The sequence below is a fragment of the Nycticebus coucang genome, chromosome 10 (genome assembly GCF_027406575.1).
Source record: "Nycticebus coucang isolate mNycCou1 chromosome 10, mNycCou1.pri, whole genome shotgun sequence".
NCBI lineage: Eukaryota > Metazoa > Chordata > Mammalia > Primates > Lorisidae > Nycticebus > Nycticebus coucang.
This window is the reverse complement of record NC_069789.1, coordinates 112,905,348-112,929,144: the sequence shown is the minus strand read 5'-3', so window position 1 is coordinate 112,929,144 and position 23,797 is coordinate 112,905,348.

Genomic DNA, 23,797 nt, shown 5'->3' with positions numbered 1-23,797 from the left:
AGATTAAACTTTTGTGTAAAGTTTTCGAAAGCAGTGATTAAAGCCCATAGTTCTGTTTGTTGAGCAGAAGATTGTGCCACTTCCTTTATGAGAGGTGGCAAGCCTGGGCTAAAAACCACAGCTTTTCCTGTTGAAGAGCCATCTGTGAACAGAGTAATTACTTCAGACAGAGGCTGTCTGGAACACATAAGAGGAAACACAAGTGAAACTGTTCTTGCAAATTCAATTAAAGGATGTTTTGGATAATGATATAAAATTTGACCTGTGTACCCTTGTAAAGCTAAAATCCAATCATCATTATTCTGAAGTAATTGTTCTATTTGGTTTTTATTATAAGCAGTTATAATTACATGAGGTTCTTTACCAAATAATTCTTGTGATCTTTTTCTTCCTTTATCTATAAGTAATGAGATTAAAAACGGATAGTCTGCAACAATTTTAGCTTGTACATGTGGTAAATGAATCCATTCTAAAATGCCTTCCTGCCACAGGCAGGCTGTAGGAGTATATTCAGTAGAAAAAATAAGTAAAGACCATGGGCTTTGATAATTAATCTGTTTAACTTTAGCTTGACTAAGGGCTTGTTCAACAACTTCTATGGCCTGTAAGGCCTCCTTAGTTAATTGTCTCGGGGAGCGTGGATTTGGGTCCCCCTGTAAAATTGCAAATAAGGGGCTAAGAGTTCCTGTAGTAATCTTCAAATAAGGTCGAATCCAATTTATGTCCCCTAAGAGTTTTTGATAATCATTAAGTGTTTGTAGTTTATCTCTTCTTATCTGTACTTTCTGTGGAGTGATATAATCTGAATGAATCCACTGACCTAAATAGCTAAGAGGCTTATCTCTTTGAATTTTTTCTGGAGCAACAATTAGGCCAAATTTAGTTAATTGTACTATGGCTTGTTCTAGCATAAGCTGTACTTGTGCCTGGTGTGGATGAGCCAATAAAATATCATCCATATAATGAATGATGTAAGCATTTGGAAATTGTGCTCGCAGTGCTGCTAAAGCAGCGGCTACGAACTTCTGACACAATGTAGGACTATTTTTCATACCTTGAGGTAAAGTTTTCCATTGATACCTTTTAAAAGGTTCCCGTAAATTTAGTGAAGGAACACTAAAAGCAAAACGAGGGAAATCTTCAGGATGCAGGTTAATGGTAAAAAAGCAATCCTGTAAGTCAATGATTATAATTGACCACCCTTCAGGTACAGCTACAGGGGACGGGAGTCCAGGTTGCAAGGCTCCCATGTCTTCCATAATGGCGTTTACTGCCCTTAAATCCTGTAAAAGTCTCCATTTGCCAGATTTTTTCTTTATCACAAACACAGGAGTGTTCCACGGGCTAGTGGATTCTTCTAGGTGCCCTCTATCCAATTGTTCTTGTACTAAAATTTGTAATGCCTGTAGTTTTTCTATTGTTAGGGGCCACTGACTAACCCATACAGGCATGTCTGTTAACCATCTTATTTTACAGGCATGATTTTCTGCAGTGGCCCCTATGAAAAATGCTGGTCATTTAACTGATCAGCAGTAACTAGTTTCATATCCATAACATGTAAGAGGTCTCTGCCCCATAAAGTATATGGTAAAGAGGGTAGCACATATGGCTGCATAAAACCTGTTTTTCCTTCATATTCCCAAGCAAGATAAGCCGTACTTTGCATAACTCCAGAGACTGAACCAAGACCAACTAAAGAACAACCGGTTTTCTGAACTGGCCAAGCTTGGGGCCAGTCAGAAGCTTCAATACAGGTTCTGTCAGCTCCTGTGTCCATTAGTCCTTTAAGTATCTTACCTTCTATCTTTATTTTTAGAAATGGTCGATCATACAGATCATGTATGAGAGCTACATATTCTTGATCAGTAGATCCAAATTGACCTTGTCCTCTAGTTGCCTTTAAATGAGAAGCCGGTAGTGGCACATATGGTAGCAAAAGTAATTGTGCAATTCTTTGTCCTTTGTGTATTTGAGTGGTTTCTACTAAAGCCTTAACCATAACTTTAATTGTGTTTTGTGTGTCTGAATCAATTACTCCTGGAATAACTTCAAAATGTTTAGTATAATTGGAACTTCTCCCTATTATAAGACCAACTGTGCCTGGTAATAGTTGCCCTTTGACGGCAGTAGGAATTAAAGTGACACCGTCCCACTTAGATAAAATTACATCTTTTTCACTAGCAAGATCTAAACCAGCACTGCCAGGAGTTCCTCGTGGAAGGTCATGAATAGTAAATTCAGGGGCTTGAGGATTCAATGTAGATAAAGGCTGTGTTTCATTAACTACAGCCTGCTCTCCCTTGGGGTCTGGGCTGGGAGAATGCCCCTTATCTAGTTTTTTGATCTCTGTATGTTCTGTTCTCCAGCAGCAGCACCGCCCTTGTCAGACAAGGGGGTTCCATCCTTATGAAACTTAGATTTACATTCATTTTTCCAGTGTCTGCCCTTCTTACAGCGAGGGCATAAGCCTGGGGGATCCCCCCTTGGCTTATTGGTGTTGGACCGTTTACAGTCCTTCTGAATGTGTCCCGGTTTTCCACAATTGTAGCAAGTAGGTACTGCATGTGGTGGGTCACAACTATAACAAGTATTGCTAGGGTTTTGTTGTCCCCTTCCTCCTTTATTAAAGGAATTTTTCACATATGAGCTAAATTTCTGACCTTGCATTGCTGCAGCAAATGCCATACCTTGGACAATTGCTGGTGAGGCATCTATACATGCTTTAACATAATCTTGTAATGTGCCTGTCTTTCTGACAGGGCGTATTAGATCTTGGCACAGCGTGTTCGCATTTTCCCAAGCCAACTGCTTGAGCAATAAAGTTGTTCCCTCAGATGGTGGGAGCATTCTATTGATGGCTTCTTCCAGCCGAGAAATAAATTCAGGGTATGTTTCTTCCACACCCTGCTTAATGCCTGCTAAGGTAGTACTTTTGGTTCCCGGAGGGGGGAGCTTACGCCAAGCACTAATGGCATTTTTTGTTATGGCTTCCAGAAATTGGCGGGGGATGGCCGTCTGTGCCTGAGGAGATGCAAAATCATCAGTTCCTAATAGCATAGCCATAGTGGGCTTAGGTCCCTTTCTACCAGAAAATTGAGTAATAGTATCTTTTGACCTATCTTCATATTCAGTTCTCCATAAGACATAATCACCAGGTGATAAAGTGGCTTTAGCTGTTTGATGCCAATCATAGGGAGTAAGCCAGAGGCTTCCAACTAAGTCTACAATCTGTAAAGTATATGGAGCAGAAGCGCCCGAAGTACGGACAGCCTGCTGCAATTCTTTCAATGTTTTAAGAGGCAGAGGTTCCCACACGGGGTCCCCACCGTCATTAGCTGACACTTTCACTGGAAAAGCGAAAGTAAAATCCCCTTGTTTCCGTGCTTCCTGCACTGCGCCCTGAAAACCTCGGGCTTCCTGCCTTGCGTTCTGAAAACCCATGGGAGGCAAAGGTGGCCAAGGGGCACGAGAGACCCTTTTAGCAGGACGTGCCTTTGTAATGCTTACAAACGCCATGGGGGGCTCATTATCATGATCAAAGAAATCCCCTTCCTCATCTTGTTTGGCCATTTCATCTGCTAAATCCCAATCATCATAATCAGACAAATCATCATTTTGTGGCGGTGGCGGCAATAGCTCTTTTAGAGTCGGCGCGGAGGGGACTACTCCCTCAGTACATGGCGCCGGCTCAGGCTCCGCAAGAGCCTCTGGAGGTACTTCATCATAAATGGGTGCTGCTTTAACTTCAGGGCTTTCAGCCTCAGAAGCGGTTTCCCTTATAAATGCCTCCAAAAATGTATTGTCAGTTAAAAGTTCTCTAATTTGCAACCATAAAGAAAAGGCTTGTGGGGGCAAAGTTTGCTCCCCATGCGCCTGCACATGAGCTCGCATTTCCCGTCCCACTCTTTTCCAATCAGATAGAGATAGCGATCCCTCCTCCACGAACCAAGGACTAACCAATTTTATAAAATGCATAAGCTCCTCCAACCGTTTGAGGGACACATGAAATCCATTCTTAACCAACAAACGCTGCAACATGACACTTAACATGCGTTCCTCCTTAATCAATGCGTGCCCCATGGTACCTGCTGATTGCTCACACTTAACCGGTCAGCCTTTACCGGCGGGACTGCAGCTCCCTGGTGAGAGTCGCCTTCAACCTGAGAAGAGAGAGAGAAAGAGGGGAAAATTACCTGTCCTTCAAGTCCCTGTTCGAGGCGCCACCTGCCGCGGACCACCCTGTCGGTGGGCTGCAGTCCGAGGGAAAGCAGGGAAACGGAGTCAGGTTGGTTGAAAGGTCGACGCAGGAAAATGACAGTCTGGCACACTACGGGTGAAGTATGCAGCTGCGCTTTACTGAGTTTTAAGTACGGTTTTTATACAGTTTACACAAAGCATTACAGGTTACACAAAGTATTTTTACAACTTGCTGACCTTTACAAGTTATATTTTAAGTTTGCAAACGTGGGTAGTTATCCATTACTACTTTTCAATGTTCTGTCCTTAAGGGGAACAAAGGTTAGTGGTTATCAGTGAAACCTGCTTGCTTTCTCTTATCTGAGGAATGCTAACATACTGCAACTTCTTATATTTAAACTTAAGTAATAGTAAAGGTATAACTTGTTTAAAAGTTCTTCTATGGTATATAAATGTTAATTTCATGTTGATTATATATATGTTCTTATTTAGTGTTTATTATTAATCATATGTGATTATTCCATTGTGAGTTGATTGACTAAAAAGTAAGTGAAGTAAGATGTTTTTTAAGGAAAGTTTTACTGTGGGTGGTGATGGTGTATATCGTGCTGGAACATCTTGTTTAAACATCTTCTTTGCTGTGCTCGCATTGTCTTAGCCCACTGGCGTTTATGGTGGGGACTTGCTTTTGTGCAGGCTTACTTGGAGCCACTGAGTCTGGCACAGTCATATTTCTTGTGCTGTTTCTGGATCAACTATCATTGTGTTCATTCTGACAAGACTTATTGCTTACTTATCAGGACAAACAGACATTCAGCTTAACATACACGTACACTGTAACAGAAAGCCATACCCTTAGGTTAATGCGACAAAAAACAGCATGCTGGGCAACATCTCTGTCGCTGCGCACACTGGGGGTGCTGGGGGCTTCGCTCCGGGGAGCACAGACCTCCTTTCCGTCGTTTTACAACGCGGACAGCGCCACCTCGCTGCGGCTTGGTGCCGAGGGTGCGGCATCAGTTTAATGAAGTCCCATTTGTTTATTTTTGTTGTTGTTGCAATTGCCATGGCAGTCTTCTTCATGAAGTCTTTCCCCAGGCCAATATCTTCCAGTGTTTTCCCTATGCTTTCTTGGAGGATTTTTATTGTTTCATGCCTTAAATTTAAGTCCTTTATCCATCTTGAATCAATTTTTGTGAGTGGGGAAAGGTGTGGGTCCAGTTTCAGTCTTTTATATGTAGACATCCAGTTCTCCCAACATCATTTATTGAATAGGGAGTCTTTCCCCCAAGGTATCTTCTTGTTTGGTTTATCAAAGATTAGGTGGTTGTAAAATGTTAGTTTCATTTCTTGGTTTTCAATTCGATTCCAAGTGTCTATGTCTCTGTTTTTGTGCCAGTACCATGCTGTCTTGAGCACTATGGCTTTGTAGTACAGACTAAAATCTGGTATGCTGATGCCCCCAGCTTTATTTTTGTTACAGAGAACTGCCTTAGCTATACAGGGTTTTTTCCAGTTCCATACAAAACGCAGAATCATTTTTCCCAAATCTTGAAAGTACGATGTTGGTATTTTGTTAGGAATGGCATTGAATAGGTAGATTGCTTTGGGAAGTATAGACATTTTAACAATGTTGATTCTTCCCATCCATGAGCATGGTATGTTCTTCCATTTGTTAATATCCTCTGCTATTTCTTTTTTGAGGATTTCATAGTTTTCTTTACACAGGTCCTTCACCTCCTTCGTTAGGTATATTCCTAGGTATTTGATTTTCTTTGAGACTATGGTGAAGGGAGTTGTGTCCTTAATTAGCTTCTCATCTTGACTGTTATTGGTGTACACAAAGGCTACTGACTTGTGGACATTGATTTTATATCCTGAAACATTACTGTATTTTTTGATGACTTCTAGGAGTCTTGTGGTTGAGTCTTTGGGGTTCTCTAAGTATAAGATCATGTCGTCAGCAAAGAGGGAGAGTTTGACCTCCTCTGCTCCCATTTGGATTCCCTTTATTTCCTTGTCTTGCCTAATTGTATTGGCTAGAACTTCCAGCACTACGTTGAATAGTAAAGGTGACAGAGGACAACCTTGTCTGGTTCCAGTTCTAAGAGGAAAAGCTTTCAGTTGTACTCCATTCAGTAAAATATTGGCTGTGGGTTTGTCATAGATAGCTTCAATCAGTTTTAGAAATGTGCCACCTATGCCTATACTCTTCAGTGTTCTAATTAGAAAAGGATGGTGGATTTTATCAAATGCTTTTTCTGCATCTACTGAGAGGATCATGTGATCTTTATTTTTGCCTCTGTTAATATGGTGGATAACGTTTATAGACTTGCGTATGTTAAACCAGCCTTGCATCCCTGGGATGAAGCCTACTTAATCATGATGAATGACTTTTTTGATGATAAGCTGTAATCTATTGGCTAGGATTTTGTTGAGAATTTTTGCGTCTATGTTCATGAGGGAGATTGGTCTGAAATTCTCCTTTTTGTTTGGGTCTTTTCCTGGTTTTGGTATCAGGGTGATGTTTGCTTTATAGAATGTGTTGGGGAAGATTCCTTCTTCCTCAATTTTTTGGAATAATTTCTGCAGTACAGGAATAAGCTCTTCCTTGAAGGTTTGATAGAATTCTGGAGTGAAGCCATCTGGACCAGGGCATTTTTTGGTTGGAAGATTTTTTATTGTTTCTTTGATCTCAGTGCTTGAAATTGGTCTGTTCAGGAGCTCTATTTCTTCCTGGCTGAGTCTAGGGAGAGGGTGTGATTCCAAATATTGATCCATTTCTTTCACATTGTCAAATTTCTGGGCATAGAGTTTCTGGTAGTATTCAGAGATGATCTCTTGTATCTCTGTGGGATCAGTTGTTATTTCCCCTTTATCATTTCTGATTGAGGTTACTAGAGATTTTACTTTTCTATTCCTCGTTAGTCTGGCCAATGGTTTATCTATTTTATTTATTTTTTCAAAAAACCAACTCCTTGTTTCATTAATTTTCTGAATGATTCTTTTGTTTTCAATTTCATTGATCTCTGATTTGATTTTGGATATTTCTTTTCTTCTACTGAGTTTAGGCTTAGATTGTTCTTCTTTTTCCAATTCCGTAAGATCTCTTGTGAGATTGTTGATGTGCTCTCTTTCTGTTTTTCGAATATAGGCATCTAAAGTGATGAATTTTCCTCTCAAAACTGCTTTTGCAGTATCCCACAGGTTTTGGTAGCTTGTGTCTTCATTGTTGTTATGCTCAAGGAAGTTAATAATTTCTTGTTTTATTTCTTCCTTCACCCATCTGTTATTGAACAGAAGATTGTTTAGTTTCCGTGCCTTTGGGTGGGGTCGAGCATTTTTGTTAGAGTTGAGTTCCACCTTTAGTGCCTTATGGTCTGAGAAGATACAAGGTAAAATTTCAATTCTTTTGATTCTGTTGATATTTGTTTTGTGTCCCAGGATATGATCAATTTTGGAGAATGTTCCATTGAGTGATAAGAAGAATGTATATTCTTTATCTTTGGGATGGAGTGTTCTATATGCGTCTATCAAGCACAGTTGTTCTAGGGTCTCATTTAAGTCTCTTATATCCTTGTTTAATTTCTGTTTAGAGGATCTGTCCAGCTCTGTAAGAGGAGTGTTAAAGTCCCCTGTTATGATGGTATTATCAGATATCATATTGCTCAGACTGAGTAAGGTCTGTTTCAAGAATCTGGGAGCATTTAAATTGGGTGCATAGATATTTAGAATTGAAATGTCTTCTTGTTGTATTTTTCCCTTGACCGATATAAAGTGACCATCTTTGTCTTTTTTGACTTTAGTTGCTTTAAATCCACATGTATCTGAAAATAAGATCGCAACTCCTCTTTTCTTCTGAATTCCATTTGCCTGAAAAATTGTCTTCCAACCCTTGACTCAGAGCTTTAATTTGTCTTTTGAAGCCAGGTGTGTTTCTTGCAGACAGCAGATGGACGGCTTGTGTTTTTTAATCCAGTCAACCAATCTATGTCTCTTCAGTGGGGAATTCAAGCCATTAACATTTATTGAGATAATTGATAAGTGTGGTAGTATTCTATTCGTCTTATTTTGTGAGAGTCCATTGCTTAGTTTTATCTTTTGCATCAGTGTGGAGGTTTGGTTCTGTCCTTTAATTTCTGAGTTCTTACTTTGCTGCTGATCCATTGTGGTGGTCAGTGTGCAGAACAGGTTGAAGTATTTCCTGTAGAGCTGGTCTTGTTGTGGCGAATTTCCTCAATGTTTGTATACCCGTAAATGATTTGATTTCTCTGTCAATTTTGAAGCTTAGCTTAGCAGGGTACAGAATTCTGGGTTGGAAATTGTTCTGTTTAAGTAGATTAAAGGTAGATGACCATTGTCTTCTTGCTTGGAAAGTTTCATTAGAGAAGTCTGTGGTCACTCTGATGGATTTGCCCCTGTAGGTCAACTGGCGCTTACTCCTGGCAGCTTGCAGAATCTTTTCTTTTGTCTTGACTTTGGACACGTTCATCACAATGTGTCTTGGAAAAGCTCAGTTAGAGTTGAGGCGACCTGGGGTCCGATAGCCCTCTGAAAGCAGTGTGTCAGAATCTTTGGTGATATTTGGGAAATTTTCTTTTATAATATTCTCTAGTATGGCTTCCATTCCTCTGGGGCATTCTTCTTCCCCTTCTGGAATTCCTATAACTCGTATGTTGGAACACTTCATAAAGTCCCATAATTCTGACAGTGAACGTTCTGCTTTCTCTCTCTTCTTTTCTGCCTCCTTTACTATCTGAGTTATCTCAAAAACTGTGTCTTCTACCTCTGAAATTCTTTCTTCTGCATGGTCTAACCTGTTGCTGATACTTTCCATTGCATCTTTAAGTTCCCTGATTGACTGTTTCATTTCCTTCAGCTCTGCTGTATCCTTTTTATATTCTTCATATCGTTCATCTCTTATTTGATTCTGTTTTTGGATTTCCTTTTGGTTATTTTCCACTTTATTAGCAGTTTCCTTCATTGTTTCCATCATTTCTTTCATTGTTTTCAACATGTGTATTCTAAATTCCCTTTCTGTCATTCCTAACATTTCTGTATATGTGGAATCCTCTGCAGTAGCTACCTCCTGGTCCCTTGGCGGGGTTGTTCTGTATTGGTTCTTCATGTTGCCTGGAATTTTCTGCTGATTCTTCCTCATGGGTGATTTCTTTTATCTGTTTCCTTGCCCTAATTTTCCTTTCACTTCCTCTTGCTCTTTAAGTTCTCGTGCCTGTGGAAGTTGCAGGTGATTTAGACGGACTGAACACACGTGACCACTTTCCAGTTTTCCACTGTTTTAGTCCTCCTCTTGGGGTCCAGAAGTCTCTCGCTGACTCCCTGTATCCTCTCAGGGGTGATGATAGGCAGATCCCACCAGCCAGAGATGTCTGGAGTCCTATATCCCCAGACTCACGGTGCCCAGATGCAAGGAAGCTGTTACTCGGCTGCCATCTTGCTCCGCCTCTCTAGTCTTGGATCAGTGGTTTTTTGTCGTTTGCTTCCTTGAGAGTTGCTGAGAAGTGCCTGGCTCTTCCTGGACTTTTGTTGTCTTCTTCAAATATCTTTTTTTCGAGGTGATTTTTTGTCTTTGGTGGTTTCCATAGTGTAGTGGTTATCACATTTCGCCTCACACTTTTTATGTTTTTATGAAGGCTGTGGAATAAAAAGATCCAAAGATGTAAATATTTTTATCTATTTTGATTTTTGTTAACTTACTCCTTGAAACACTCAGTAGTGATAAAAATGTGGAAAATGGACTGTAGGAAAATTGGAGTATTTGAAGATGGTCGATACTTTCAATTTTGTAACTTTTGTATAGCTCTGCAAGGAAAAGTTTTGCAATTTGGTTTCATTATTAAGATCTAACACTTGGCAGCCATTAGAATAACATTTAGAATAATATTGTGTAGTACTGTTTGCTTGCACATTAACAACAATACCTTTTGGAGGACCCATAAATCACAATATTGAACACATTTCCGAGACATTCTGAGCATCAGGGCAAGTTCTATGGCAATACCTGTGTAGATTACTTGAGATGTCCCAGGCTGATTTCAAGAAGAAAAACTATAAATACTAGCTTTACATGCTCTAAAACTATGAGTTCACGTGTTTCCCAGCCTTCTGGGTCACTGGCTGGGGTGTTTAGTGCCCCAGTAAAAACTGGCAGCATGGCATACCTGCACTGCATTTTAGTATATATAAAAAGGTTTTTATTCTAAAACAGATTAAAACTGTTCAATAGGCTCAGTGCCCACAGCTCAGTGGTTAGAGCACTGGCCACATACACTGGGCTGGCAGGTTCGAACCTGGCCCTGGCCTGCTAAACAACAATGACAATTACAACAAAAAAATAGCCAAGCATTGTGAGGGGCACTTACAGTCCCAGCTACTTGGGAGACTGAGGCAAGAGAATCACTTAAGCCCAGAAGTTTGAGGTTTCTGTGAGCTGTGATGTCACAGCACTTTACCAAGTGTGACATAGTGAGACTGTATCTGAAAAAAAAAAAAACTGTTCAATAAAAAGTGTTCATCAAAGTTCTTTCTCTTTAGACAGTAACATTCTCTACTAGTAGAAACATAAACGAAGCCAGGCACCATGCCCCTAGCCTGTAGTCCCAGCTATTTGGGAGGCTGAGGTGGGAGGATACTGTTGGGAATACATACAGCAAGACCTCCTCGCTTAAAAAAAAAAAAAAAAGAAAGAAAGAAAGAAAAGGAAACATAAATAGAGGAAAAAGGATGGTGGCCACGTAACAGCTTCTGTGCAGCTGGGTGCAGTGACAACGGCGAGAGAAGACTCCAGGCATCTCTGGCCAGTGGGTTTTGCCCAGAGGCTTCCCTTTGGTGACACAGGAAGCCAGTGAGAGACTTCTGGACCACCACTAGGAGGACAGAAGCAGTGGAAAACTGGCAAGTGGTAGGTGCGATTGTTCGGAGGCTTCCTGCAGCTGTACCCATAGCAACAGCGAGACTGCAAGCAGGAAAAGCCTTACCTGGGGGCTGTTTTGGTTTTCTTGGAGTTGGGCACTCAATTGAACTGCCTTGGGAGATCTTGGGCTGGTGTGTGCAGATGACTTTGGGTGTTTTGGGGGGCTCTGGTATGAGCCGCTGAACCAGAAATGTCATTCAGCTGTGGGCTGCTGGCACAGCTGCTGTGGGAGAGCTGCCCCTGTGTGTTGCAGTGCAGAGATCAGCTGGGAGAACTTGAGCGAGCAATCTAGTGACTGAGCTGCCCTGAAGTGAGGACTTAGATGCTGGGGAAGTGTGTAGATCCAAGTGTGGCAGATTAACAGCCTTGGCCCTCAGGGGCATAGTGGGAGTCTGGACTTGGCACACTGGATAAGCAGGCAGCCACACCAGGAGAGATCCCAGGTATCAATGCTTTCCTTGGAAAGGTTCTGCTTGGCCAAGGTTCATGGTTTGGAGTGTTTTTTAAGTGGGCTGAGGAGACTTTTGGGCTCCCAAGCCTGTGGGGTCTAAGAGATCAGCAGAGGCCTCCAGTCTCCATCTTGTACAGCTGTATCAACATTGTGGTTAACATCTTATGCCTCAGAAGATCACCTATTGCCCAGACAATATTCAGCAAGATATATATACTGTTTGGCTCTTTAATTGTGGGGTTTTGGGGTTTTTTTGGGGGGTGGGGGGGATTGTTTGTTTGTTTGTTTTTTGTTTTTTCTTAATTTCAACATTTTTCTTTGGCATTTTTCTTGTGATTTTTTTCTTTTTTTCTCTTTTTTCTTTTCACTATTCTAATTTAAATACAATCTTCCATTTTTGCCTTAACAATTAGAATTTCATTTTTGCCAGTGCTTTTGGCCCTATTATTTGTTCCCCCACCCCACCCCAATGTTATCCCATACGGGTTCTTGCTTGTTTGTTTTGGTTTGATTTAAAGTATTTTTGGCTTCCTCTCTACCCTGTGGAGGTGAGGTACTGTGTGTGATTTGGGCTGTTGACCTCAAGGCAATCACCCAACCAAGCATCCCCAGAGGTTGGGGGTCTTCAAGGTTGGATCATAGTACCCTACTATACACCCATATTACTCCTGTTTCTTTCTTTCTGTGCCTTTCTTCTTCTTGTCAATATTTCCTTTTATACACCCCCTCTCCTTTCTCTTTTTTCTTTCTTTTTAAAATCTTTTTTCCCTTCTTGCTCTTCTATTTTCTCATCCTTCTTGTCCCATACTAAAAGAACTCATTAAAATTTTAAAGAGCAAGAAGAATTTAAAGGATAATTAGGGTAAGAAAGCACTCATGAAGAAGAATCAGCAGAAAAATCCTGGTAACATGAAATACAAGTTCAGAGTAACCCCTTCTAGGGATCGCAAGATAGCTACAGCAGAGGACTCCTCCTATAAAGAAATGTTAGAAATGACAAAAGAAGAATTTAAAATACAGAGGATGAAAACAATGAAGTAAAAATTGCTGAGAAAGTGGAAAATAACTAAAAGGAAATCCAAAAACAGAATCAAATTAGAGATGAATGATATGAAGAATATAGAAAGGATATAGCAGAGGTGAAGGAACTGAAGCAGTCAATTAGGGAACTTAAGGATGCAACAGAAAGCATCAAGAACAGATATAATCATGCAGAAGAAAGACTCAGAGGTAGAGGATAAAGCTCTTGAGATAACTCAGATAGTTAAAGAGGCAGAAAAGAAGAGAGAGAAAGCAGAACGTTCACTGACAGAATTATGGGACTCTATGAAGTGTTCAAACATACGAGTTACAGGTATCCCTGAAGGGGAAGAAGAATGCCCCAGAGGAATGGAAGCCATTCTAGAGAATATTATAAATGAAAAATTTTCAAATACCACCAAAGATTCTGACATACTCCTTTCAGAGGGATATTGGTCCCCTAGTCACCTCAATTCAAATGGTACTGGCACAAAAATAGAGACATAGACATTTCGAATGGAATAGAAAACCAGGAAATGAAACCAATAACTTACAGCCACCTAATCTTTGATAAACCAAACAAGAGCATCCACTAGGGGAAAGACTCCCTATTCAATAAATGCAGCTGGGAAAATTGGATATCCACCTGTGAAAGACTGAAACTGGACCCACAACTTTCTCCACTCACAAAAATTGATTCAAGATGGATAAAGGACTTAAATTTAAGGCATGAAACAATAATAATTCTCAAAGAAAGAATAGGAAAAACACTGGAAGATATTGGCCTGGGGAAATATTTTATGAGGAAGATTACCATGGCAATAGCAACAACAGCAATAATAAACAAATGGGATTTAATTAAACTGAAAAGCTTCTGTACAGCCAAGGAGATAACAACCAAAGTATATAGACAACCTACACAATGGGAAAGGATATTTGCATATTTTGATTGAGACAAACACTTAATAACCAGGATCTATATAAAACTTCAATTAATCCACATTACTTATACAATCCCATACATCAATGGGGAAGAGAGATGGATAGAATCTTCTCTAAAGACGACAGATGAATGGCTAGCAAACATATGAAAACATGCTCATCATCCCTAATTCTTAGAGAAATGCAAATTAAAACCATCCTGAGATATCACCTAACCCCAGCGAGAATGACCTATATCACAAAATCTCAAAACTGCAGATGCTGGCATAGATGTGGAGAGAAAGGAAAACTTTTATACTGCTGATGGGACTGCAAACTAATACAACCTTTTTGGAAGGAAGTATGGGGAAACCTCGAAGAACTCAACCTAGACCTCCCATTTGATCCTGCAATCCCATTACTGGGCATCTATACAGAAGGGGAAAAAAAACTTTTATTATAAAGACACTTGTTTTATTATAAAGACACTATTTATCGCAGCCCAATTTACAATTGCCAAAGTGTGGAAACAATCTAAATGTCCTTCAACCCAGAAATGAATTGGTAAACTATGGTATATGCATACCATGGAATATTATTCAGCTATAAAAAATGGAGATTTTGCAGCATTTGTACTAACCTGGATGGAGGTGGAACACATTATTCTTAGTGAAGCATCACAGGAATGGAGAAGTATCAATCCTATGTATTCAATTTTGATATGAAGACAATTAATGACAATTAATGACAAAGTAGGGCATGGGGGAAGGGAGACCAGACAGAGAAGGAGAGAAAGGGTGAGAGAAAGGAAAATAAGAAAAAAAAAAAAGAAAGAAAAGAAAATAGTGACTAATTCTCACATAAATTGGATTTAATTTTGACCAAAGTACATTACTTAAACATTAATTTTTAATTCAACTTGTTAATATGTTGTTTAGGATATTGCATTCTCATTTATAAGTGACATATTTTTGTAATTTCCCCTTGACAATAATATATTTTCTCCAATTTTAATATCAGGTGTACTCAGATCAAGCAGAATGATTTTGAAGTATTTCTTCTTTTTCTACTGTCTACAAGATTTGGCATAATCTGTGCTTTGAAATTATCTTTTACTTTTATTTATAAATATTAGTTTTCTATTTTTTGAGACTTAAAAAAAATAGTAAGTTAACTGAAGACTCCATAATGAATCTCAGAGTCAAAGCATTCTATAATAGACATACTATCATTTGACAATGTGAATGTTACTTTCTTTGCATTATTGTTATTATTATTGCCTAATATTTCGATGTAGCAATTGTCTGGTTCCTTTTCTGAATGTATTTATGTTCGTTCATTCTTTACGAGGTTTTTGTTTCCGGTCCTTATTTTAAACATTGTTATTGTTATTGAAATTTGGGCCTTTTTGGTTTTGTGAAGGCAAAGAAATGGAAACCTAATGAACACATGTATATGTAAAAAAAAATAATAAAAGAAAAATATATATAACATATAAAAGGCCAAGTGCGGTGGCTTACATCTGTAATCCTAGCACTCTGGGAGGCTGAGATGGGTGGATTGTTTGAGCTCAGGAGTTTGAGACCCCATCTCTACTAAAAAATAGAAAAACTAGCCAGGTATTATGGTAAGTGCCTGTAGTCCCTGCTCCTCAGGAGGCTGAGGCAAGAGGATCACTCAAGTCCAAGAATCTGAGGTGCTCTGAGCTATAATCCCATGACACCCTACCAAGAGCAACAGGGTGAGACTGTCTCAAAAAAAAAAAAAAAAAAGAGAGGTAACATAACAAAAGATATCTTTAAAATGGAAGAGTATAATTATGATAATGTTTATAATCCTTGTAATAACCATAAATAAATTACTCCATTTCAAAAACAAAAACAGCAACAAAGAATCTCCAAAACTTCAATGTAAATTTTAAGAGAGAACATTAAAGTTTCAATCCGTGCTATCAGTATAGTGACAATGGAACTTCTTCATTCCTCACAATGCAGGAAGCAGGCAAGGCTGTCACTTTGGTTGTAAAGATGGGGAGAACTTAGCTTCAGAGAGGTCAAATATTTCTCCAAATTTACATGCTGATTAGAGATAGAGTGGACTCCTTAGCTGGCTGTCTGTTTAAAAAATATAAAGTGTAGGGCGGCGCCTGTGGCTCAGTCAGTAGGGCGCCGGCCCCATATACCGAGGGTGGCGGGTTCAAGCCCGGCCCCGGCCAAACTGCAACCAAAAAATAGCCGGGTGTTGTGGCGGGTGCCTGTAGTCCCAGCTGCTCGGGAGGCTGAGGCAAGAGAATCGTTTAAGCCCAGGAGTTGGAGGTTGCTGTGAGCTGTGTGAGGCCATGGCACTCTACCGAGGGCCATAAAATGAGACTCTGTCTCTACAAAAAATATATATATATAAAGTGTAGTGAACCACTTGCATTTCCTAAATGGCTAGCTTTGGTTTTCTCACAAATAATTCAGATGTTTATTTACATTTGTTTTAGCACACTTTTACTTTTTGTTAGACTGCTGTTAGATCATGAATTTGGTTGAAACAAGTTTCCTTTTATTTATAAAAATTTATTTTTAAGAATGATATCAATTACCAGAAAACCTTTAGATAGCTCAATAAATGTGGTGTCCTGATGGTAGCATAATACTGCAGGCACAGGCCCTGGTACAAATTATGTGTAGTGAATTCAATAATAGGTCAATATTAGGATAGTTTTAGAAAAACTTTTAGGATGTTGTCACACAAACACAAGTACAAAAGGTCCTATATTAAGAATTATTGAATAATCCTTAGTCATAGAAGTAACTTAGGACATGAAATACAGTACATGATAAAATAGTGCAGGGTAGAAACAAAGCTATTGTTAATTTTAGATTACATAGTTATCTATTTATTAATACCTATGTTAACAGACAGTTACTTAGAAATAGAAAAACTATCAGCAATGTAGAGGGTCATGTGAAGGGTATTAATGGAGATGTTTTACATCAGAAAAGGAATACACAAAACACAAAAACCTGTGCATTTGAGAAAGTAAACAATATAGTATTGTGAAGTAGAGTCACCATGCTATTTTAGACCCTGGAACTTATTCTTCCTCTAACTGAAAGTTTTTACCCTTTCAGAATGACATCCTTAAGCAACTTAAACATCATATTTCATTATGACTTTGAATAAACAGCAAAAATCCTTGCCAGTGAAGCTTGTTAAGCACATTAGGCATCATAAGGAACTGGTGCCGGGTATTGGACAACAATTTCTTTTTACGAGAGGCCTCTAGTTCTCATGAATTTTGTCTCCTTCCTGAGTGCTTAGACACTCGACCAGCTGCCATCTAGGAAAGTCCCTTCATCTGACACCATCCCTTAAACAGATTCTCAGGCTTGGGTTTTCCTAACAGACTTTGCCCCTCATACTGCAATAGAAAATACTCCCTCAGCATTTTCTCTTTGCCACCATTTTTATTTGCATCACCCTCCCACATAGGTTAAATGGAAGTCACAGTGGCCTACCAGGTCCAGGACATACCATGTGGCTATAAAACCTCCAGAACTGCTCTACAGATGCAAAGGTGACAATCTGTTTGACATTCTGTCCATAGATCTGTGAGCTGGTAGAATAGCTGGGGTGCTCCTGGAGGCCCATTGAAAGTGTAGTTGTACTACAAGGGATGCTCTACTGTTCAGGGACAACAGCTTTCCTTTTGCTGCTGTTCTGATTCTTGCCTCATTCTGTTTTTTCCTTCTCTCCATCTTTCTGTGTGCTGTTTTCTTCATTCTGCCCGTGGTAGTCATTATCATCACCTTTCAAGGCATAAAACTTGTTAATCATCTCACCACTGCTGTCATTACTGCCTCACAGAATGACTTCTGCTCCACTAGGTGCTGCCTGCTTTTACAATTGAGAAACATAAAGGGGAGTTGAAATTGATTCTTTAATTTTTCTTATAAGCAATTCCACAATTTAATCCAGGTTCACTGTCCAATCTTCCTAATTTTCAACTCAGGAACTAGTGCCAAAATGGTGGACCATGGACACCAAACACATGCAAACACACACACAGAAATTGATTTATGAATTTCCACAGAGATGCATGAAGGCATGCATGTACTCACACACATACAGAGGCACTCCACTCAAGAAAGGAAAACAAATTATCTAATGTACTCAGTACTGTTATGAAACCAATATATCAAACATCACCTACACGTTCATATGAATGATAAAACACAACTATAGTCTAGACAGAAGGAGGGCAGAGGGGGGAGACAGAGGGGAAGGGAGGAGGGAGAGTATGTTGGTGGGATCTCACCTATTGTGCATAAGGTACATTTCAAAACTACTAAGAGTATAGCATAAATGTCTTACCATCTCACTTACAAAGAAGTGAGATGATGTCTGTGTTAATCAGTTTGATTTAAGCATTCTACATTGTATATCAAATCAGCACATTGTATCCCATAATTGTACACTGTTATGATTTAATTTAAAAAAATGTGAAAAGGAGACAGAGCTTGATGGATGATGGGTCGGATGTTTAGCCCATCTCTCCCAAATCATCAGATGAAAGCAAGGAGGCTCTAGATCTTTTCCCCGCATGGAGTGTTGAGGTGGATAGGCAGCTGGAGGTGTGCAGTGAATTGGTGGATTGCTGTATTTGAGGTGTAATCCAAGGCCACAGACTCTGCTGTAGAAATTTCCCCTGTGGTGCCAGCGGCTGGCAGCTGGCAGCTGGCAGCCTGCCCCTCCCCCATGGAGGACTGCAGTTCCCAGTTCGTGGAGAAACCTAGGTATTTGATGGAAATTTCAGTACAGTGTGGATTCCTGAGCGGAGTTTGGTGACCAGAAAGCAGTGCCATTTAGAACTGCAGGGGGCTAAGCAGCCTGATAAAAAATTAAGGGGAAAGGATCCCACCTGGGAAACAGACACATTTTGAATGTCAGAAATGGCAGACACTTTTTCCAAGAACAACAACAGGTGTCATTGAACAGACTGAACCATTCCTGGCAGGGAATATTGGTGTGGACTGGCCGTTTGGGGTGTGTGGAGAACTGATGGGTTGCTGGACTCAAAAGTGAGATTCTGAACCCCGGAAATGTCTCAGCCTTGCTGCTGAGGTGGTGGATCCTGAGGCTACCAGCCCCTTCCCCACAGAGGATTGCAGTTCCCTGTTGGCGGAAAATCTGGGAGCTGAGTGGAAAGATTTGTGAAGCGTGGACTCCTGCACTGAGTTTGGAAGTCAGATAGGGGTGCTGTCTGGAGCAGAACAGCCGAAGTTAGGCAATAGTTAGGAAACGGACATATATTGAAACTTCAAAAATGGCCAAGGCCAGTTAAGGTGGTTATGGTGGTAACAATGTAAACTGTGAATGAGGTATAAGCCTGGGACCACTCACAGTGCCACCTGGTGTCCAGAAAGTATATTGCAATATAAATATATTCCTACTAAAGTTGACCCCTATTTCATACATATAGTTGTATGTTTTTATATATATACAAGAATAATATTTCTGTGGTTGGTGCCTTTTTTCCTCTATTTTTTTCATCCTTTTCTAGGATAAATTATTGTTAACTTTAAAATTTTTTTTCTTCCGGGCGGCGTCTGTGGCTCAGTGAGTAGGGCGCCGGCCCCATATGCCGAGGGTGGCGGGTTCAAACCCAGCCCCGGCCAAACTGCAACCAAAAAATAGCCGGGCGTTGTGGCGGGCGCCTGTAGTCCCAGCTGCTCGGGAGGCTGAGGCAAGAGAATCGCGTAAGCCCAAGAGTTAGAGGTTGCTGTGAGCCGTGTGACGCCACGGCAGTCTACCCAAGGGCGGTACAGTGAGACTCTGTCTCTAAAAAAAAAAAAAAAAAATTTTTTTCTTCCTTTTTAACTTTTTCATTAATACTATTTTTTTTCTTTCTCTCTTCCTCTTCTTTCCTTCTTATGGTTGCTGAGAGTGCAACATCAGAGTTTTAGAGTTTTACAATTTTTTAAATTATTTTAAGATTATCATTATTTTTGTTATAGTTGTTTTTTGTCTTTATGTCTATGTGTTTCTGATTGTCTGTGCATCCGTGGGCTTGTGTGTCTGGTAGCCTTTTTATCTGTTTATTTGCTCATTTGGTTTCAATGTGTTTTGTGTTTTGCTAAATCCTTGAGTCAACTACTTTCCCTAACTCCAATATTCACATTCAACAAGAACAAGGGGCAATGGGGGATGACGGCTGACTGGAGCCAGCTCTCAACAGAAGCTCCAGTCCAGAGGGAGAGATAATGGCCAGAAAGAACCCAACAAAGCTGAAGGAGGGGAGCCGAACCAAGAGATGAGATAGATATTTGCTCGTCTTCCCTGCTGAGGCAAGCTTCAACCCCAAAGAAACTAATTTCAGGTACAGATCTCATCCCAAAGAGGTTGTGTGGCTGTCCCCTCCCCTAAGAGAGTTGCTTGCTTGCTGTGTGATCTCTACTAGTAAGCAATAAACTGAGGCTCTCCTTCTTCACCCCAATGGAGGGAATTTCTGGAAGTTGGGACTCCTTCTCCAGAGAGCCCTTGCAGTGAGTTCAGGAATTCCCTTGTCTGTTAGGAAATTTGAACAAATATTTTCCTTGCCACCTTGAACCTCCAGTCTACCCCTCCCCACTGGCCTGGTAGTCTAGAAGTCCAACCCCTGCATAAACCAGAATGTCCGCACTTCTTGGCTAGAACCCGGCATTGCGTAGATGAAGGCAGTACAGCTGTGCTTTATCTGTGAACCCAGTAACGGTACAGAAAGATATACAGGGAAAGGTGACTGACCGGGCAAGGAAAAAGTGTATCTCAGCAGTGAAAAGAAGCTTGGGTCTCTGCACTGCAGGTGGAAACTGCAGAAGTGCACAAACACAAGAGGAGACACCTCCCACCCAACATCAGCATTAATAAAGTGATCCTGCTGGGGTCTAATTTTGGACAGTCATCTCCCCAACTCTGTGGCCTGCAAGAGGGAACCAGACCTTGCCCTATAGTGATACCAGAGCTGCAGAACAGAGGCAACAAAGGTGCAGTGGCTGAGGGAGAAATTCTTTTGCTGTCTGGATATCCTCCAGTTTAGATTGAGCTCAGGTGGAACTTTCTTCAGCTGCCATTGATCACCTGAGGCAGGCAGACATCAGCTTCCCCTGGTGGATGGTGTCAGAGGGTGGTAACCATGAGGAGGAGGCAGTGACCTTACTTTGACTCTGGCAGGCACATAACCCTGACACATTTGCTTATTGGACAGAACTGGGCCACAGAGACTGGATTAACTGAGACTGCTGGTGGGGCTGCCAGAGACAGGGGTGACCAGAATCTGGTGGTGAAGGTGGGCAAGGTGGGGAAAGTGGCATCAACCCCCTTGCTCCAAACCTCCTACTGGATGGGCCTTTCTGACTCCTTGGAGCACCAGAGGCACTCAAACCACACTTGAGCTACCATTACACTCCTAATCTCTAGTTGCTGGAGAACTTTTGAACTCTCCAGCTCGAGAGTGGGTGCTGTTTGAGATAATTGGTTTGGAACTCTTGAACTGGACAAATCACTGAGGACCTCCAAGGTGGTACCCTGGTTTTTCTGTAGTGGTAAGGTTTGATTGTCCTGTTCCAGATATTACCAGTGGGTGTGGGGATATCGTAGTTGCTTGTATTTCTCCAAAGCTGAGACTGCAACCCAGAGTCACTGATTCACTAAGATTGTACAGAGATCAGCTGAAAACAAGACAGAGCCACCTATCTCCACTACACCAAGCAGGTCTCTAAAGTCACAGACTGTAGTACTGTACAGGTCCTTTGCAAAATTGTAGAGGAAAAGCTGCAGTCACCAGTCCAAGTTCCTTGGTGAAGGGCTGGTCAACCATAACCCCAGAAGTCTCCAATCCAATTTCACCTTACCTGTTCATTTAGCTGAACACTGAAAATCAATCATGGGACAGAATCAATGGAAAAACTCTGGCAACATGAATAACTAGAACAGTTCAATTCCTCCAAGGAATGACAAACCAACCAGACCAGAGGATCCCATTCACAAACAGATGGCTGAGATGTCCAAAATTGAATTTAGAATTTGGATTGCAAATAAGATCAACAGAATGGAAGTAAAGATGGAATTAGAAATTGTAGGATTAATTCAGAAGATGTCTAAAGAATTCAATGAATTCAAAGATAAAATCACCAAAGACACATTGAGAAAAGAAGTTGCAGCCTTACCTGATATGAGAAATACAGTAGAATCCCTCAGTGACAGAATAGAACAGGCAGAGGAAGAATTTCCAACATCAAAGACAAAGCTTTTGAATGATCCCAAATGCTCAAAGAGGAAAAAACTGGAGAGCTAAAACAGATCATTATCTCAGAGAGTCCTGGGACAATTTGAAGAAAACGAATATTCGCTTTTAGGGATCCCTGAAGGTGATGAAGTAGTTTTGTAAAGCACAAAGGCTCTTCTTCATGAGATTATGAAAGAGAATTTTCCAGACATGCCAAGAGATCCTGGAATCCAGATAGCAGACATTTTCAGAACCCCAGCACAACTCAACCTAAATAAGACATTCCCCAGGCACATCATAATTAACTTCATTAAAGTTAATATGCAGGAGAAAATTCTGAAGGCAGCCAGATGTAAAAACCCCAGCACCTACAAGGGGAAGAATATTAGAATGACTGCAGATCTCGCTACTGAAAAATTTCAAGCTAGAAGAGGGTGGTCATTGACTTTTAATCTCCTAAAGCAAAATAACTTTCAACTCAGGATCCTGTATCCAGCTAAATTAAGTTTCATTTAGGATGGAGAAATTAAATACTTTAATGTCATTCATGTGTTGAAAAAATTTGCCAAAACTAAACCAGCCCTCTGGGATATCCTAAGACGTATCCTCCATAGTGACCAGTGCAATCCTCCACCACAAAAGTAAACACACTCTGAAAGTTCTGATCTAATTCCAACATCCACAGTGGCAAAAGGATTATAAATGTCCACTGGTCTTTCTAAAAACTCGATACCCAAAATTATACCAGGCCTATCAATATTCTCAATTAATGTGAATGGATTAAATTATCCTCTAAAGAGGCACAGGCTGGCTGATTGGATACAAAAACTCAGGCCAGACATCTGCTGCATACAAGAATCTCATCTTACCTTAAAAGATAAATATAGACTCAGGGTGAAGGGATGGTCATCTATATTTCAGGCAAATGGAAATCAGAAAAAAGCATCATCTCTATATATTAGAGAAATGCAAATCAAAACAACCCTGAGATATCATCTAACCCCAGTGAGAATGGCCCACATCACAAAATCTCAAAACTGCAGATGCTGGCGTGGATGTGGAGAGAAGGGAACACTTTTACACTGCTGGTGGGACTGCAAACTAGTACAACCTTTCTGGAACGAAGTATGGAGAAACCTCAAAGCACTCAAGCTACACCTCCCATTTGATCCTGCAATCCCATTACTGGGCATTTACCCAGAAGGAAAGAAATCCTTTTATCATAAGGACAATTGTACTAGACTGTTTATTGCAGCTCAATTTACCATTGCCAAAATGTGGAAACAGCCTAAATGCCCACCAACCCAGGAATGGATTAACAAGCTGTGGTATATGTATACCATGGAATACTATTCAGCCATTTAAAAAAATGGAGACTTTACATCCTTCATATTAACCTGGATGGAAGTGGAAGACATTATTCTTAGTAAAGCATCACAAAAATGGAGAAGCATGAATCCTATGTACTCAATCTTGATATGAGGACTATTAATGACAATTAAGGTTATGGGGGGGGAAGCAGAAAGAGGGATGGAGGGAGGACGGTGGGGCCTTAGTGTGTGTCACACTTTATGGGGGCAAGACATGATTGCAAGAGGGACTTTACCTAACAATTGCAATCAGTGTAACTGGCTTATTGTACCCTCAATGAATCCCCAACAATAAAAAAAAAAAAAAAGATAAACATAGACTCAGGGTGAAGGGATGGTCATCTATATTTCAGGCAAATGGAAAGCAGAAAAAAGCAGGTGTTGCAATTTTATTCACAGATACAATAGGAAAGTAATAAAAGTAAGGAAACCAATAAAAGTAAGGAAAGATAATGAGGGTCACTACATATTTCTCAAGGGAAATACTCAATATTATGAGATTTAAATTATTAATATTTATGCACCCAACCAAAATGCACCTCAATTTATAAGAGAAACTCTAACGGATATGACTAACTTGATTTCCTCCAGCTCCATATCAGTTGGAGATTTTTTTTCTTTTCTTTCTTTCTTTTCTTTTTTTTTTTTTT